Below are 19,231 nucleotides of genomic sequence, written 5' to 3'. Positions count from 1 at the left end.
TGAGTATCCTGGAGGCTTGAGTGCGATTCCACCTTGGCCTGAGGGCACCCAAGACTACAGACCCACAGTTCTGGGGTCTGGAGGGATTCCCTTCTATACCGGCAAGCGATGCTCCCACCAGTGAAGAAAACACACCTTCTCCCACCCCAAGGAGCCTTGGACCAAACCTCTTCCCCTCCTTCTAGAAGAAAGGAGGGGCTCATTTGGTTCAGTCTTCTTATTTTTCTAGCTACAGCTAGGGTTTATCTGTTTGGAAATTTATTTACATGAAGACAGTCCAAGCTGTAAGGCTGGGCGGGGAGCCAGAGGTAGCGTGGAGGGTACAGGGAGCTGCAAGGTCAGCCTCCGGAAGGGCCCCTGAGGGCTGCTGCAGCTGCAGCCAGGGCAGCTTGGCTCCAAGTTCATTGGAGGAGTGGTGCCTGCCGAGATGCTACTCTATAATAAGCTCAGAGGTCAATGTTGTGCTTCCTATCCTTTCCCCTGGCTGTGCTTAGAGTTAGAAGACTGCTGGTATGGATGGTACAGCTTTTATAAAGGCCATCAGTGTTGAAGTGATTGGGAACCCAGATCTTTAACCCCATAGTTCCAGGCTCAAATCCTGCTTAAACCCCTGTGACTCGAGGCTCTGCAGTCCCCAGTTTCCTCCCTTGTAAAGCCAGGGTTTTGTTGTCTCCCGGGGGTAGGTGGAGGGGGGGTGAGTGAGACAAAAATACCAGGCATAGAATGAGCGTTTAGTCGACGGTGGCTTTATTAGTAATACTATTTGTCATCATCACCGCCACCATCATCATCACATTCCAGTGTAGGGAAGCTGGTCAAGTGGGCCTCATATAATCCTATGCGGGGGGGTGGGGGGGTGGGGGCGGAGGCTCAGAGTCCCCTCCGAGTTCTTTACAGGGAAGGCACGCTCTGATTTCAGCAGCGCTTAATTAGAAGGTTCTGCCCCAGGATTCACTTCCTTTTGAAGGGTGGATGGGGTCCCCCGGGGCCCATTGCGATCAGCTGCTTCCGGTAGTTAGAGCAGTTGTGAGAGCGGCGCAGAGCGGGCGCCCGCCCGCTGAGTCACGCTGCAGGGCCGGCCGGGCGACGCCGCTGCTAAGACAAAAGGCAGCAGCCGGCAGCAGGCACGGCAGTGGTGCATGCGCTTTATTTTTGAGGGGATTTTCATAACAGTCTGTGTTGAATTTGTCCGGGTGAAGGAAGATTGGGGTGGGCTGCTAACATGTATTAAGGGCTTACCACCCACCTGCCCCTCCAAACTGATTTGATGTGTTGAGCCCCACCCAAACCACCCAGGGGGACTCCCTCCTCTGAAACAACCCCCGAGTTGAAGGATCCTGAGCGGAGGCTTGCAAGCAAGTCTCGGGCACTCGTGGAAGGTGGGACGTGGCTGTGGAAGGGAAAGGCTCAGCACCTGATCTCCGGCCCTGGACCGGGAAGCAGAGTCTTCCCCTCTACTCCGCACAGGTGTTGTAGGAGGAGTTATAGGAACTGGGGTGCAGAGCATTTATTTCCGCCCGAGCTTGAGTGAGGTGTCTCAAAGGGAACTTATGGTATGAGATGCAATCTGTTTTCCACAGTTTCTGTGGATATTTAGTTGTTTCTGTTAATAGCGCTGACTGTTTAAGCCTACGATATTCTGATGCTTTTAAAAAATGCTTCATCATTAACCTTGTACTCTGTTAAAATCTTTAGCCTCACCAGGTTAAAGTGCAGTGGTTTATTTCATGCAACTATTGCAATGTTCCCTCAAAAATGATTGGAAAAGAAAAAGCAATTTTGCAACTAGCAAATTTCCCGGGGAATTTATAAAGGAAACAAGTAAAAAGCAAAGTGACTATTTATATGTAATTGTAAGCTGCATCTTTCCTGATTTGAGATTAATTTCTTATTTTATTTGGGAGTGAACAAATTTGGTGTTTATTTAAAGAAAGAGACAGATAATAATGGCAAAAAAATATTCAAATAGATGTATATTCCTCTTAAAATAGACTGACTTTGGTTTGCATTATTGATAAGTAATCAGGAAAATGCTGTTTGGGAACACTGTTTTCTTAATCAGCAAGAATTTCTTGAGTCTTTATTGACAATAAATCATAAGATGTCCTTCTTTGTTCCGATATGTATTATTGGAACCTTGGGTAAATATCTACCATCATAAGAAAATGGAAAGTGAGAGGGGATTCTGAGGTGTAATTTGATCTGCCCCCCTCTTCAATTAACAGTCACAGTTGTGCTTTATAGTGATGAGACAGACCTTCTGAAATGGAGATTCCAGAATCTTCCTTGATGAAGTCTTCTATTTAATATCCCTCTCTTACCCAAAGTTTCCCCTTATACATAACTAAATCCCTTATGAGTGTAACTCCTGCGTCTCACTCTTTCTTTGATGAAGAGGAAAGGGGTTGCTCCCCAGGAAGTAAATAATATCCCTCTACAGGCCTAGGATTTTTACTTGGGTACTCCCTCAGACTCCCCTTTCTTTGACTGGGCGATTCTCATTTTCAAATATTTATAGAATATTTCTTTTCTGTTTGGGAGATCCTATGGACTACAGGAGACTCAGGCCATAAGATGCTCTGAGTCACTAGCCGTGTGTTGCTTTGCTCCCTCCAAACTCTTCATGCAGTGCCTACAAAATAACACCACTTTGCTCCGGAGCATACCAGCAAAATATCCATTCTGCTCAACTTCCTCCTTTTCTACAGGTGTTTCAGCCCAATAGTTGATGAATATCCATAATAAATAAATTTACAGTGCAAAAATTCCAGGGCTAGAAATTCTTATTAGAACTGAGTTATCAGTCATAGCAAGGCACACCTAGCTGTGTGATACTGCACTTGTTGGCTCTTTTACTGAGTGGAAGAACTGGGGTATTTGTTTTTGTAAGCACAGTTAATACCAGAAGTCATCAGTGGAGTAGATGTCATATTTGAATTGCCCTGAGAGATTTATAAGCAGTGCTGACATTTCCCTAACTTGGCATCTACTGTGGAAGGGCTCAGGCTGTTCAGGGACCTTCTCCCATGCAGGCTGCCATTGGTGATTTGTTAGGTTCTGGATTCTGGGTTTTGTGATCTGGGACACATTTAGTCCTATTTAGTGCATTTTTACCGGACTTTAACATACTTTTAGTATATACCTGCATCCCACCCACCCCCAACCCCGATATCAGGAGCCTATAGTGTATCCATCTTTTAAGAGCTGAGAGTTGTGGTTGAAACATTTCACAAGTGGATGTGTTTAAAAACAAAACAATAGCTCAATCCATAGATTTAAAGTCACTCCACTTCCCATAACTCAGAAATGCTACTTGAAGCAGTAGATGCTGAGCCTGCAGTTACTAGAAGAAAATGCTGGGGACTTGAGAGAGCATCTGGGCCTTGACCGTCTCTTTCCTATAACATGTTCATAGGAACTGGTTTAGCACAGAGCTCCTGGAAACATCCTGAGAGGAATATAACCGTTAAAAGTTCCTGCAGATTCTCTGTTCTTACTATTTCTGGGATTTAGTCATATAAGTTGGTCCATTACCCCATCTTTGTGTGTGTGTGTGTGTGTGTGTGTGTGTGTGTGTGTAACTCAGGGCAATAAGAGAGGAGAGGCAGCTAAGGATAGGGACAAGGCATTGTGGTTATTTGCAACTTTTATTATCATAACCCACCCCCCAGCCCCCAGCCCCCAGCCCTTCCTACTAGCACTTACCCTTTAAAAGCTGCAAAAGAATTCCCCACTCACCCAAGGCTAACAAGGGACTCCCCGTCCCTAATAAATCCTCCATTCTCCATTTATCACTCATCTCCGGTGGAATTCCCAGCTCACCCGCCACCCTGCAGCCCCCTCTCCCCAGCTCCCTCTCCTCCACCGCAGATGCGCACACAAGTTGCTAAATGCTCTAAAGCTGGGAATTGGGGGACTCTGACCAATATTTTTAAATGCTTAATCACACTTCCCCAAAGCTGCATGTATCATGATAGGAAAAGTGTGTTTTCCAGCCAAAGCCCAGTCTGTAAGGTAGCTAAGGGCACGATGAGCTGTTCAGATCCACCAACACCCTATATGGCTTTTCCTGAGTCACTCAGAAGCATCTCAGACTCTCTGTTTTATAATTATAATTGGTCAAGGGGGAGAAATCCTGGCTTGGGATCCCGGAGTGGCCGGGACCTTCCTGCTGCTCCCCGGCCGGCCGCAGGGGCCGGGCCGGGGCGCCCAGGCCTTCCTGGGACCCCCAGGGCGCCTCTGTGTCTCCCGCAGCCCCACTGGCCTCTCGGCTCCTGTTTGTATTTGCGCAGCCCGAAGTGCGTGACCTCGTTCTATAAATACCGGCCCTGTTGTTGAAGAGCTGCTCCGGATCCCCCCGGACACCACGAAATCCCCCACAGGCACAAGCGGACAGCCCCATCCACCCTCGGGGGGTTTGATATGCTCCCGCGGGCAGCCCGGCCGGCGCGTGGGGGCAGGGCCCGAGCCGCGGTCACACGCCCTTTGTTTGCACAAACGTGGGAGGCCCTGAATTGGGGCTTTGGGGGATACAGCGATGAATACGACTCAGTCCCAGCAGCAGTCAAGGAGCTCACAGGGTGGTGACAATGGAAGAGATAAGCACAGACGATCATAACTGGAGAAAGAAAATCCTGGCGGGAGGAGGGGGAGAGCAGAGAGGCGGCGTGGAGGGATCCACAAAGGCGGGTGGAGGAAGTGCATTTGTACTGAGAGGAAAACTTAGGGAGGATTTGAACAAAGAGAAATAGGTGAGCTGTTTTGAAAAATCTTATTTTGATCCCTAGCTTATACCCCAAACTAAACTAAATTCCAAATGCTAACCGACTACTACATAAATACAACCTCAAAAGGAGTAGAAAATAGAATTGGATGCTTAGACGATCTTGAAATGGGGAGGTTCATTCTAACTATAGGAGAAAGGGAATACGATTCAAAAGAAATGACTGATTTTTGCTACAGTAAAATTAGCGATCATAAACAAATCATATGCAAAATAAAAGAGCAGGGGAGAATGATGGAATATTTGTTACTAATATAATGAAGGGTTAATATCAATATAAGGAGCTCTTATAAAATCACTTAGGAAAATAAATATCCTAATAGAAAAATGGGCAAGAGGCAACCAGAAGTTAACAAAAGAAATGTAAATGGCTTGTGAACATAAAAATATTTCACGTGAGTAGCAATCAAATAATTTTTAGTGGAAACTATTATCCAGGCAATAGTGTTTTTTGTTTTGTTTTTTAATGATTATTCCCCAATATCCAGCAAAAAAAAAAAAAGGGAGGGATGGACATCTTTTTCATTCAGAGCTGCCTTTTAAAACTCATCCTTTCATTAAATGTTTTATAAACCTAAAAATGTGCCTTAGGATGGTAACTTCTTGGATTAATAAAGCGTTTCAATTTTTTTCATTCAAAGCAACATTATATTTTGTTTTTCCAAATGTCTTAGATTCCCTTCCACCCTCCTTTCTCCAACCCCAGAACTAAAGAAAAGCAGCAGATTTTGAGCATCTAGCAGGTGCCTATGGCATGGTTTGGCCATGTACAGCTGTGGGACAAGACCAGCCCTGCCACCTTGTTTTCTGTAGGGCCTGCCAGGAAAGAATGGATTTTGCATTTTTAAATGGTTGTAAAAAATAAAAAGAAAGATATTAATTTGTGACACCTGATCATTAAATTCGAATTTCAGTATTCATAGATAAAGTTTTAATGGAATACAGCCAGGCCCATTTGTTTATATGTTATCCAGAGCTGTTTTTGCACTATAACGCACAGAGACCTTTAGCCTGCAAAGCCAAAAGTATTTACTAACTGGCCCTTTGCAGTAAAATTTTGCTGAACCCTGGTTTAGAATAATAGTGGATACAGTGTCTTCAATGAATTTTAGTTCTACAAATACAAGTTCAGTTCTATGTCTCTTGATGTTTTGAGCCTCCTTTCTCTTTTACCCTAAATAAAAAAAGGTCTGAAAAAAAAGTTGGGTATATTTGGGCTGAAGATTATATAGTAAGACTATCTCATTTTTAAAAAAGTTGTCATTAACATTGTCATTTAAAAATAGTCTTGTTAGCTTTATAATTCAAAATAAGACCAGAAACCTTTTTTTTTGAAAGTCTTTAGGATTCGTACATCCCATCTAAAACTGAAATTCTGTAGGAAAAACTAATAAACTTTCTCATCTATTTATATTCTTTTTGTTTTGGAGTGTCAGGATATATGATATATCTGTAGTGAGTGATAATTTGCTAAAATTTAAGTATGCTAATGAATATGCAATATTTTTATTTATGAAGTCCTTTAGCTCTCATCAAAAGAAAATTCACTTTAGCAATGGCAATTTGAACAGAAGCACAATTAAATTATTTGCTTATTATTTATTCATATGTAGTAATTCTTCTAGTAAATTGTTGATATGCTTCAGAATACATCCAGGGCTGGTTCATATCATCAGGCAAGGACAGAAACTGATTTTGTCTTTTTTACCACCATATTTATACACCTAGCACGTTGCCTGGCACATATTATGTATGAAAAATATATATTTAATGAATGATGTAGTTTGTTGTTTAAAGAAAAAGTTTTGAATTCCATTTGGTTTTGTATATTTATAAACAGATACACTTAGATCATGTTTTATTCAATGAGGACTTGGTACAGTGATTTTCAATATCATTTATGGTACTAATTGTAAAAGGGAATTTTATAAAGCTTAATAGTAGCTAACTTTTCCTGCTTAATTTAGCTATTTACATATATTTTAGCTTCTGAAATATCCAGCAAAAGCATTTGTGTCATTTTATATTCACGGCTATGCATTTGGTGTGAGTTAAGAATTATAAAGAAAAGAATTATGGGCCCCATCAGGCTGAAGATAAACAATCCTGGCGCCAAGATTACTTGTTGTAAAACTGTTAAGAATTGCTTATTGTAAAACTGTTCTTATCTGCTTTTTTGCAAAACAGCACCTGTGACCCATGCTCAACCCCCACCCCCCTCATCTTACCCCTTAAAAGGCTTTTGCAAACTCAGACTGGGGCCTCTCTGTTCCTGCGTGTTCAGCGAGCCCCACACATGTGTGGAAAATAAACCCCTTGCATGTTGCATGAGAGAACGTCTCTTGGAGTCCTCCTTTGCGTGGCAAAACTCTCGAATTCTCGAATTCTTACATTAATAACTTGTTTTCACAGAAACTAACTAATATTATATCTCTCACTAGAGAAGCTACCATGAGAAATCTCACTAAAATTGAAAATATATTATTTTACTATTTTAAACAAATTATAACATTGATTTTCAAAAAATATATATATTTCCTGATTGCAAAGTAATACATACTCACAACAAATTCAGAGACTATAGAAATATATAGTAAAAGTCAATTATAATTCTACCCCATACTTAAATTCTATTAGCAAATTGGACTTTCTTCAAACTGTTTTCTATGCATATGTCAAAAATATAATTATTTTGCTAAATATTGATCCTACTTGCACACTGTTCTTAAATTTGCTTTTGCTCTCTCAAAATAAACTTTTAATTATACTAATATAGCATTATTTATCCCTGCACTTCTTTGAGGCAAGCATTTGGATAACAATTATTATTTTTTTAATTATTATTTTTAAAGTGCCTTAAATGCCAAGTCATCTCAATGACAACTACTTTTAAAAAAAAGAAAAGAAACCTATGAATGCTGTCAAGACACACACACAAAGAAAATAAAAAGTAAAACAAGTCAGTAGAAATTTTTGATTAATCATTGATAGACCTTAGTGCTTCCTGGGAATTTCTAGCCAGATCCAGAGAGCTGCAGACAAATTTCATTGCTGATGCAATGACAATGCAATTCTAACCAGTGATACAGTATGTCAAATTGCAAATGAATGCCTTTGTTTTAAAGGGTCCGTGGCATAACCCCTTTGAAGGCTGCTCATGTTAAAGCTCTGTAGAGTTTTCAGATTTAGAAAGGAAGTACCTTGAGGCTTTGTTGGAACTTGATAACCTCTAAAGAAGCAGCCCATAGAGCTTCTGCTTCTCAGTCTCTATTCTGGACCAGTTCAGTGGCAACAGCCCTGAAGTCTTCGAATCCCTCAAACCAGAAGAAAGAGTTGTGTGAAAGAGTTGTGTTGCAAAGGACTGAATGGATCAAAATTTGATCATATGGATGAGCTTCCAGACTGGACCAGGGTGAGAGCTGGAGTGATATGGGATATGACTGGTGGCTTTACCAGTCAATTAGAAAGAGAGCTGGAGGGCTTTGGGGAATGCCACCCCTATAGTTCCTATGTTCAACCAGGAGAGACCAGATGAATGTACGTTGGCAGTGACTCCAGTACAAAGACCTTAATTCCCTAGGTGGGTCACACCCAGCAGGCTACTGCCAATTTGCCCCTTTCCAGACAAGTATAAAAAAGCAGGAAGTATACTTGGGGACTTAATGAATGCCATTAGCTTTGTTGAATTTGGACTCCTTTATGGGAAATGTTCTAATATGTGTGAGTGTTGCATCATTTAGAGCAGCACATTAGTAGGACAAATATTGCAGGTGGAACTTTATAATTGTTTTTTAAAATAAACCAGTGTGTCACTGGATATGAATAAAATATGTCTGTGTTGCACATCAGATGACCACAGTGTGAGTAGGCAACTATGACAAGGCTGGAAAGAGATTAGTAATAAGGATAATAATAGCCAGCACTTATACAGCCCTATCTGCCAGGCCCTACTCTTAACACTTTACTGGATTTACCTTGTTTAAATCTTACAAGAATGCAATGAATCGAGGTACTATTATTATTTTCATTTTACAACCAAGGAAACTAAGACACAGGTAAGTTGATTAACTGGCCCAGTGTCACATATCTAATAAGTAGTAGAGCTCTTCAAACCCAGGCATTCTGCCTCTGGATCCTATACTCCAAGTCACTAGTAAGCCTGAGAAATCCAGAACTTTAAGTTTAATGTCTAACCAATCCAGGAGCAAGCAGCGAGCTCCCTGGCAACCCACATCAAGGTCTTGAAATACCATTACCCATGAAAAAGAAGCAGGCTTCTTGGGAAATGACTAATTCCAGGTCTAAGCCAGCAAATGTACAAGAGAAGCCTGAAGCATCTTGTCAAATAGATAGCAAGGAAGCTATCAAAACTACTAGGATTGTTCCAAAAGAACCTGAGAGCCAACTTAAAGAGGTTCCCAGTGACCAAAGATGTGACAGTATGGATGTCAATAAAGGTAAAAGCAATGGATTGAATGCATCGAATATGTTTAAATCTATGGATCCATAATGATGCTCAAAAAAAAAGGTGGTCATATGTCAAAGATTATTGGGAAGTAATTCATTATTGGAAAACCAGTAAAAAAAAAAAAAAAATTAGCAATCATTCTGCCTTTCCATGTGGACTATATCCCCAAGTATCTAAATAGTTCTTGGGGTTCTATGGAAGTATTCCAGCTGCTCAATGAAGAAGGAATGATAAAATTAGAATATCATCATTCTTTAACCCTACATGAACTAAGGGACCTAGATATTGAGTATCAGTGGTTGCTAACATAAAAAGGAGACAACCAAATAATATTCACCTAACGGAAGAAGGAAGAATTCGCCACCAGCCTTGAAGAAGTCTGGTCGAGAAAGCAAACCTGAATCTCATGAGGCTTCTAATTGCAACTATTAATTTCAGATAATACAGAGGAACATATTGCATCACATTGGGAGAGTGCAAATAGCAAAAAACCAGACTCTACAGGAGTAAAGGAAATTCTATAGAAAAAATGACCTGATTTCTTCAACAAATATGCTAGGGGGAAGAAAGAGAGAGGGTGAAATTTATGGATTAAAACAGACATAAAAGATATCAGAAATGTTAGCTTGTATATGTGGCACTAAAATAAAAAACTTTTTAAAAATCCATGTAACTGCACAATACAAACAGTGAGCCTTAAATCATGGACTATCGTTAATAGTACAATTATAAAAATGCGCTTCCATCAGTTGTAACAAATGTACCACACCAATGTAAATTGTTAATAATAGGGTGGTATATGGTAATCCTATATTTTATGCATGATTGCTCAGTGTAAACCCACAACTTCTCTAATATAAAAAAGATATATCAATCAATTGTAATGTGTAGACCTTAATTGGATCTTAATTTTTTTGAACAGTAAAAAATTTACATTTATGAGGACATTGATCATTTGAATGCTGACTGAATACTTAATGATTTTAAGGAATTGTTCGCAGTTTTTTAGGTGTGATAATATTGCGGTTATTTTTAAAAGTCCTCTCCTTCACAGATGAAATTGATATACTGTCTGGATTTGCATCAAAATAATATGAAACAAAGTAGGGAAAATTGGCTCTGAGGTGAGAATTGTTGAAGTTGGGTGACGGGTATATGGAAGTTTAGCACTATTACTACTTCTTCTCTTGTGCATGTTTGAAAATCACCATAATAAAATGTTTTTTTTTAATTAAATATCTGATTTTAAGGTTGCACAAAATACATGCTATTTCTGATCAGAGACTACAACAGTAATTGGGTCTAAAATCCTTTAGCTATTATGATGTGATGCACCTTATCCTATTACCATGACTGTAATGTAAGCCCTTTCTGTGCGTGCTATGCAATGGTATGAAAAAGACAAATTTGAATAGCTCTTGTTAAAATATGAGAGTCTTGAGCTAGAATTAGGAAGACAAAAACCAGATGACATCATGTCAACAAATATCATCAACAGATAACTTATGTATCTTAGTAGTTACTGTTTAAGTGGACTCATTTACACTTTAAACACTAAATTTTAAGTCCAAATTAATGGACTATCCTTAAATCTTCACTTAAAAAAACACAAACATTTATTGAGCACCTACTCTGTGCTGGGCATGGGAATCTAAACAGGAGAAAAAGGAAAATGAGAAAACGCCAACCCTAACCCAACATGATTGGAGTTGTGTTCAAGGACAGCCCAAAGACAAACCATAGCATAACCCTAATTCTATGGTTAATTCTATCCAGCCTAGTGAGAGTCAAGGAGATAGCTTTTGATAAGATTCTGTTAGGCACAAAAAAGGGATTGGGGGAAGAGCCGTCTGAGGCGCTTCTGAGGTATTGAGTTTAGTTTTTGGACATGTTGAATTTGAGATGAAATCCATAATGAAGATTAGACATTTGGACCTATAGGTCTGGGGCTTAGGGTAGAGGTTGGGGCTGGAGATAAAAGTCTCTGAATCATTACATGTAGATGAACTCATAAAAAATGAAATCCGTTAGAAAAGCAGTTGGAATTGGAAGGACCAAGGATGAGTGTGCGCCTCACATGGCCCATCCCCCAATCCCTTTTTGTGCCTAACAGAATCTCATCAAAAGCTATCTCCTTGACTCTCACTAGGCTGGATAGAATTAACCATAGAATTAGGATTATGCTATGGTTTGTCTTTGGGCTGTCCTTGAACACAACTCCAATCATGTTGGGTTAGGGTTGGCGTTTTCTCATTTTCCTTTTTCTCCTGTTTAGATTCCCAGTGCCCAACACAGAGTAGGTGCTCAATAAATGTCTGTGTTTTTTTAAGTGAAGATTTAACGATAGCAATACCTTGGCCCCTGACCCTACTTGCTCCCATATCCCCAACATCCATGCAGGTGCCCAGCACCCAAACCATCCAGGCCTTGACAGCTGTGGGTCCTGCACCTCCACATCTGACAGTGTGTTTCCTAAATGTCCCCTGAGCCTGCTGCTGCCTCCTTTCTCCACGCTGCTGCCTTGGAACAAGCCTTGGCATCTTGCAGACGATAACAGTCATCTTGCACCTGCTCTTCCTGCTTCGCTTTCTCCTCACTCCAATCAATCTTCTGTTCTGTTGTATCAGCGTTCTCAAGCTTCACTAGAAAGAATCGTCTGGGGTGCTTGTTACAAATGCAAATTACTAGATCTTCCCCAGTGGGAAGTCTGATTCTATGAGTCTAGATTGGGACCCACAAATCTATGTTCTCAACAAGGTCCCCCAATTATTTTTATCTTCAGGGAAGTTTGGGAAATGCTGTTTGAGAACACATTCTGCTTCATATCTTTGTAAAACCCCATACTCAGTGTTTTTAAAATCGTGTTAAAAGGTAATTTCCAGTAAAAAAAAAAAAAGTTACATGCAGGACACACATACTGCACACACATGTGTGCAGTTACAGAAACACAATTTTCATGAAACTGATTTTTTTCTCTTCTATTTCATTTTAAAACAAGGGAAGGACTCACTAAATTGGTTTCAAGACCAGTAGCTTGAAAACACTGTTCTATGGGTTAAAATCCAATCTTCTTTAGCTTTTATCACAATATAGCTCTTTTCATCTTTTGCAATTACTTCCATGTTAAATTGCTTAATGGCCATGCCTTAGTCAGCACATGTAGTGCCCTCTGCCCAGAACTTCTCTTGGCTTCTTGTCTACTTGGTGAACTTTTCCCTTTTTTCAAGTCATTGCTCAGATATCTCTTCCTTTGCATGACCAAGCCTAAGTCCCAGAGCCACGGAGAGGGCTTTGCCTAGATGCGCCCTCGGTACTCTGTACATGCCCAAATTAACACCTAGAATCTATCTCACAACTTAGCCACTATCTGTTTACAAAGCTACCGCATACAAATATGATGCAGTATAGGGGCCCCTTTCTTACTAAGTTTTGTATCCCAGGGCCTAGAAAAGTGGCTGACACAGAGCAGAGGCCTGTAAACAGCATGCATGATGGAGTGAACCAAGGAGGGTTAGGACTGTGCAGGAGCTCAAGTCATGCAGGGTAGAAAAGTCGTTTGAGGTCAGATTGAGAAAAGGCCTAAATGCAATGAGGAAAAGCCTGGACTTTACCTTCTAACTAAAACAAAAAGTTTTGTTCCTAAGTGGGATTGTTTGTCCAGAGAAAGGATATGATTAAAGCTTTGATAGTGTGGTGGAGGAAGCTGGGAAGGGACAGGGGGCTTACAGTTGAGGCTGTAGGGATGATACTGATGAGAGTTGTGGTCTGGGAGAGATCCCTAGGAGAGAGCTAACCAAGACCTGGTGACAGAAGGTATGCCAGGGACGGAGAGAGAACAACAAATCAAAAATGACTTGAAACCTCAGCCAAAGGCTAAGGTAAAAATCACCATGTTGGGTGCACGGGTGGTTCAGAGGTGGAATGATTCCCTTCCATGTGGGAGACCCGGGTTCGATTCTGGGACCATGCATCTCCACCCCACCCCCCAGAAAAAATCACCATGGTAAGTCATGTTGGCAGTGTGCGCCCTTATAAGGTGTAATGAGAATGGCACTTTCCCTCTGTGGTCTTCCCCCTCCAAGTCCATAACTCCAGTCTGATCACAAGAAAACATCAGACAAATCCCAGTTGAGAGACGTTCTACAACATACCTTACTGATAGCCCTCAGAACTGCAATCAAAATCAAGGAAAGTCTGAAAAACTGTCACAGCCAAGAGGAACCTAAGGAAACATGATGACTAAATGCAATATGGTATCCTGGATGGGATCCTATAAAGGAAAGTGGACATTAGATAAAAACGAAGGAATCTAAACAAAGTATGTGCTTTGTTGATAATAACGCATTAATATTGGCTGATTAAGTGTTACAAATAAACTGTATTACTGCAAGATGTTAATTAACAAAAATTAAAGTAAAATATGGACTAAAGGTAGATGATTATGATTATGTAAAATAGAACATACAAGGGGAAAACTTGTATGGAGTAGGAGATCATTCTGCAAAATACTGTTATTTCATTGGTATTCTTATTCTGAATTTTCTTACTATGTATCCCTTACTTTGACTTCTGGATGTTAATACTCAAATCTTTCTCAAGTCCATCTTATACTTTGCCTAACCAAAATCGGGTAACTACCAGTTCTTAAGTAGGGGCATTGCTAACACCCCAGTTCTGTGCCTGAAAGTTTCCACGAGACTATCCCCCAGTTGGCTCTTCCTTGTCATTCAGCTCACATATTCCCTCCTCAGGAAGCCTCCCCTGACAGCTCCACCTCCCCAATCACTCTCCATCATATTGCCCTGCTGTTTTCTTCATGCCCTTGTCACTTTCTAAAATGTGTGTGGTAGTTAGATTCAGTTGTCAACTTGGCCAGGTGAAGGTACCTAGTTCTGTTGCTGTGGACATGAGCCAATGGTACATGAACCTCATCTCCTCATCTGTTGCTCATTACACCTGCAGTCGGCTAGGAGGCATGCCTGCTGCAATGAATGATGTTTGAGTTAATTAGGTGGTGCTTAAATGAGAGAGCTCAATGTAGCACAGCCCAAGCAGCTCAGCATTCCTCATTTCAGCATTTGCAGCTCAGCCCAGGCCTTTGGAGATGCAGAAAGAAATCACCCCAGGGAAAGTTGTTGAAACCCAGAGGCCTGGAGAGAAGGCCAGCAGAGATCACCCTGTGCCTTCCCACATAAGAAAGAACCTCAGTGGAAAGTTAGCTGCCTTTCCTCTGAAGAACTAATGAAATAAATCCCCTTTTATTAAAAGCCAGTCGTCTCTGGTGTGTTGCATTCTGGCAGCTAGCAAACTAGAACAAAGTACTTGTTTGCTAACTTGTTCATTGTCTGGGGCAGATTCCCCCACTATAATCTAAGTTGCCCAAAGGCAGGACCTCACCTGATTTATTTACTGCTCTGACTGCAGCCCCAGGACAGTACTAGGAGCATTAGAGATGCTCAGGGAATATCTGCTACATGAATTCATACAAAACACTATTAGAGGGGGGCATAATGCATAATAGTTGTAGGGTGTTTGTGGTGATAGGAAAATTCTGGCAAAAGAATGTAGTGAGGGTAGGTGAACTCTGTGAAGGTGATCAGTCCCACTGAATCAGATGTTTGGGAGTTATTGAGATGGAAGATTTTATGCTGAATATATGTCCCCACAATTAAAATAAAAAAGGGAAACTAAGAGACAATAATAATTAAATGCAATATGGGATCCTCGACTGGATCTAATAATGGAGGAGAAAATGTCCCAAAAGACATTACTGGGACATTTTGAAATATGAAAATAATTGGAGTATTGATTCTTAGGAAATGTATATGAAAATTTTAAGTTCTCAAGGACCATGCTATATGCAGTCTATTCTCAAATGTTTAGAAAATAGATAAGATGTGATATGATATATGATATGATATGACATGGCAAATATGGCAAAATAGTAAAAGGTGGTGTATCTGGGTATTGAATGAGCATATATTGGAGTTATCTGTATGGTTTTGTATTATTTTTTGCAATTTTCCTGTAAATTTGAGATGACTCCATCCCCTCTGACACCCAGGTATATTGGGGTAGAATATTAGTGATGGTAAGAAGATACCATCTTTTTGGCATTTTCATGTTCCTCTCATATTCTCTTTTTAGAAATAATAAAAGCAAGAAATTTATTTCCTTTATAATTCTTTCCTCTATTTTTCTCCTTAAAAAGAAACTGTACAGGTTAACAGCAGTATACCTTAAATGAAATGCATTTTATCCTTTGCAGACCTTAAAAAGGAATTCACTGAAGAGCCTTCAGACTGCTTACCTCTAGCTGACATGAAAGGAGGGAAGCAGCAGTCCTATCTGTCCTTTTCTTCTTGAATTTCTTTCCCTCTCCTTCCCTTCTATATTTCTGACTCCAAATTTCTTACTAACTCTTGGGTGTCCTCACACATTTCTGACTCTCAGGGTGGTTACAGGTAAGGATCCAGGGCTTTCTCCAGGAGAAGCATCACCTCTAATCTGAGCTAGGAGACCAGTTAGGGGTTATCGGTGCAAGGGCCTCCCCCTGCCCCCAATAAACACCTTTCTGTCATAATAGAATAGGAGACTGAAGAATACGTTCTTGGAGCCCAGGAACATGTTATCCCTTAATTTATTCAAGTGATGTTATATGCGTGTGTGTGTGTGTGTGTATATAAGTAATACAACATATACTATTCACCTATATGTGTTTTCAGCCACATAGAGTTCAATGTCATTTCAATTGTATTTTTGAGCATTTGAACTGTAGAATTGTTGAACAACTGGATATTTTCAGGTATTTGCTTAGAACAAGTAAAAATTCTGTATTATATTTTTAAAATATGTGCAAATACATTCACATAAGAGCTGTTATTGGAATTTGTAGGCCCGCAAATGTGTCTCAATGACTATCTGATCACAAGCATTTTCAACTAACCAGAACAAGGCTAGATCATCTGCCTTTATAGACACACACACACACACACACACATACACACACACGGTTATTTATGTCAGTTATTTGATCTCAGTCAGCAACACTGAAGTGATAAATGAAAAGCGAATTGTTGGGTGGGCCATGATGGCTCAGCAGGCAGAGCTCTCGCCTGCTACGCAGGAGACCCGAGTTTGTTTCCTGGTGCCTGCCTGTGCAAAAAAAAAAAGAAGAAGTGAATTGTTCAGTCATTGAGATTAGAAGCTGTCATGGTCAGGTTCATGTGTCAACTTGGCCAGGCTGTGGTACCTGTTTGTCTGGTTGGGCGAGTGCTGGCCTGTCTGTTGCAATGAGGACATTTCATAGAGTTGGATCATGATCACTTCGGCTGCATCCACAGTTGATTCCATTTGTAATCACCAAGGGGAGTGTCTGCTGCAATGAGTGATGCTTAATCTAATCATGGGAAGCCTTTTAAGGAGGATTCAGAAGAGACAGGCTCTATTCCTGCTTCTGCTGGCGAGCCTCTCCTGCGGAGTTCATCCAGACCCTCTATCAGTCATCGGCTTCACAGACTGCCCTTAGGGTTTTGGACTCTGCGTTCCTGTGGTCACGTGAGACACTTTTATAAATTTTATATTTGTAAGTGTTCCCTGTTGATTCTGTTTCTCTAGAGAGCCCTAACTGATACATCTTGGTACCAGGAGTGGTTCTTAAGAAAGAGAATCTTAAAAATGGGTTTTTATGAATGGTTTTCTACTCTGACTGAACTCAAAGGCACTAAGGACTCTGATTCCCATAATCAGAATGACACTCCCAATCCATGAAATGAGTCAGCAAAAGAAATAGTCAAAATATCACCATTCGATTCCCCTAATGCTTCGCTTATACGAAGCCAGGCTCTGGGGGATGATGTTTTTGACACCTTTACAGAGTTTTGTGGAAATAAGAGGTATAGAGATGTTGGCTGGTTGTTGTTAGATACACTGGCTACATTAAGGAGTGAAAGGGATGGGCTTAAGGCTTCAAACAAGAAGCGTAAGCGCCGTCTGACAGATGTAGATGTTTGTATGAGTATCCTGAAAGAAAATCTTATTTCCTGAGCCACAGACTTGAGAGCTCTGAAAATCAGACTCAGAATCTTATTGTTAGAGTAGCAACTTTACGACGTAAACTGAAATCTCAATGTTGCATGGTGTCTGCCGTTAAAGTGAAGACATTGATTGGAAAGAAGTAGGATCCTGAGAAATGTGATGATGACATATGAATTGATAATGATGTTGTGGGTGAGGTTGAAACCATAGGTCATGCTGAGTCTTCTCTAGATAATCCTGTAATCGTTTGCCCTGAGGACATAACCGCCCCACCTCCAGCCTGCCTTGAGGAGCTGGCCACCCAACCTCCTCCTGAAGGGATTAGCCCTAGAGTGATTAATCCTGTTTCACCAGATGAAACTGCAAATGAAGGCCCTGAAGCAAATGGCTTAGAAGATATTTCTAATTCTTTTCATGACCATCTCCACCACCCCTCATTTCTTCCAGACCTATAATTAAACTAAAGTCCCAACAGTCCCCTAAAGGTGAAGTACAAAGTATCACACATGAGGATGTACGTTATACTCCAAAAGAACTGTGGGAGTTTTCCCATTTATATAGACAGAAATCAGGGAAATATGTGTGGCCATGGATTTTAAGGGTGTGGGATAATGGTGGGAGGAATATAAGGCTGGATCAGGCTGAATTTATTGATATGGGCCCACTAAGCAGAGATTCTGTATTCAGTGTTATAGCTCGAGTGGTTAGAAAAGGTACTAACAGTTTGTTTGGATGGTTGGTTGAAACATGGATCAAAAGGTGGCCGGCATTACCTGAGGTTGAAATGCTAGAACTGCCCTGGTATAATGTAGATGAGGGGATCCAGAGGCTTAGAGAGATTGGAATGTTAGAGTGGATTTATCAGGAAAAGCTTGCTCTTACACCCCAGAAATGTCTGGAGGATGCACCTTTTACCAGAACAGTGAGAAATAAATTTGTGAGGCTAGCACCATCATACCTAAGAGCTCTGTGGTTGAATTTCTCTGTAGGTCAGATATTACTGTAGGAACTGCTGTCACTGAGCTGGAATCCTTAAACACAATGGGGATGTGGGATCCCAAGTTGGTAGAAGCCAGGTGGCAGTACTTAGTTGCCAAAGACAGGGTAGACATGGCTATTATAATAGACAGCAAACTCAAAGCAGGCATTAAAATTATATGACTTGCAGAGATTTGTGGCATTGGCTAGTAAATCATGGGATACCTAGAAATACAATAGAAGAGCAGTCTACTAAATTCTTGTTTGAGCTGTATAAACAAAAGAGTTCTAGGTCAAGTGAACAGAAGTCTAACCTGAATTACAAAAACACAGAGTTATGGCCCCTTAATCAATTTCCAGACTTGAGACAGTTTACAGACCCAGAGCCCCTTACAAGAAGGGGAGGCCAGGTCCCTTTGGGGGAGAACCCTGTTACACTGCCACAAATTTATACTGTTAATCTTCCTCCAAGCCTTCCCCAAAGAGACTGACGGCCTTTTACCAGGTTAACTGTGCATTGGGGAAAAGGAAATGATCAGATATTTTGGGGATTATTAGATGCTGGTTCAGAAGTGATATTGAGTCCAGGGGACCCAAAATGTCATTCTGGTTCACCAGTCAATAGTGGGGTCTTATGGAGGCCAGGTGATCAATGAAGTTTTAGCTCAAGTCCATCTCACAGTGGGTCCAGTGGGCCCCTGGACCCATTCTGTAGTTATTTCCCCAGTTCCAGAATGCATAATTGGTATAGACATACTGAGCAACTGGCAGAATCCCCATATTGGCTCTCTAACTCGTGTAGTGAGGGCTATGATGGTGGGAAAGGTCAAGTGGAAGCCACTAGAATTGCCCTTACCAAGTAAAATAGTAAATCAGAAGCAATACAGGATTCCTGGAGGGATTGCAGAGATTATTGCCACTCTTAAGGACTTGAAGGATGCAAGGCTGGTGATTCTCACTACATC

Source organism: Tamandua tetradactyla, chromosome 17 (assembly GCF_023851605.1).
Source record: "Tamandua tetradactyla isolate mTamTet1 chromosome 17, mTamTet1.pri, whole genome shotgun sequence".
NCBI classification, from domain to species: Eukaryota; Metazoa; Chordata; class Mammalia; order Pilosa; family Myrmecophagidae; genus Tamandua; species Tamandua tetradactyla.
This window is presented reverse-complemented; position numbering follows the sequence as displayed.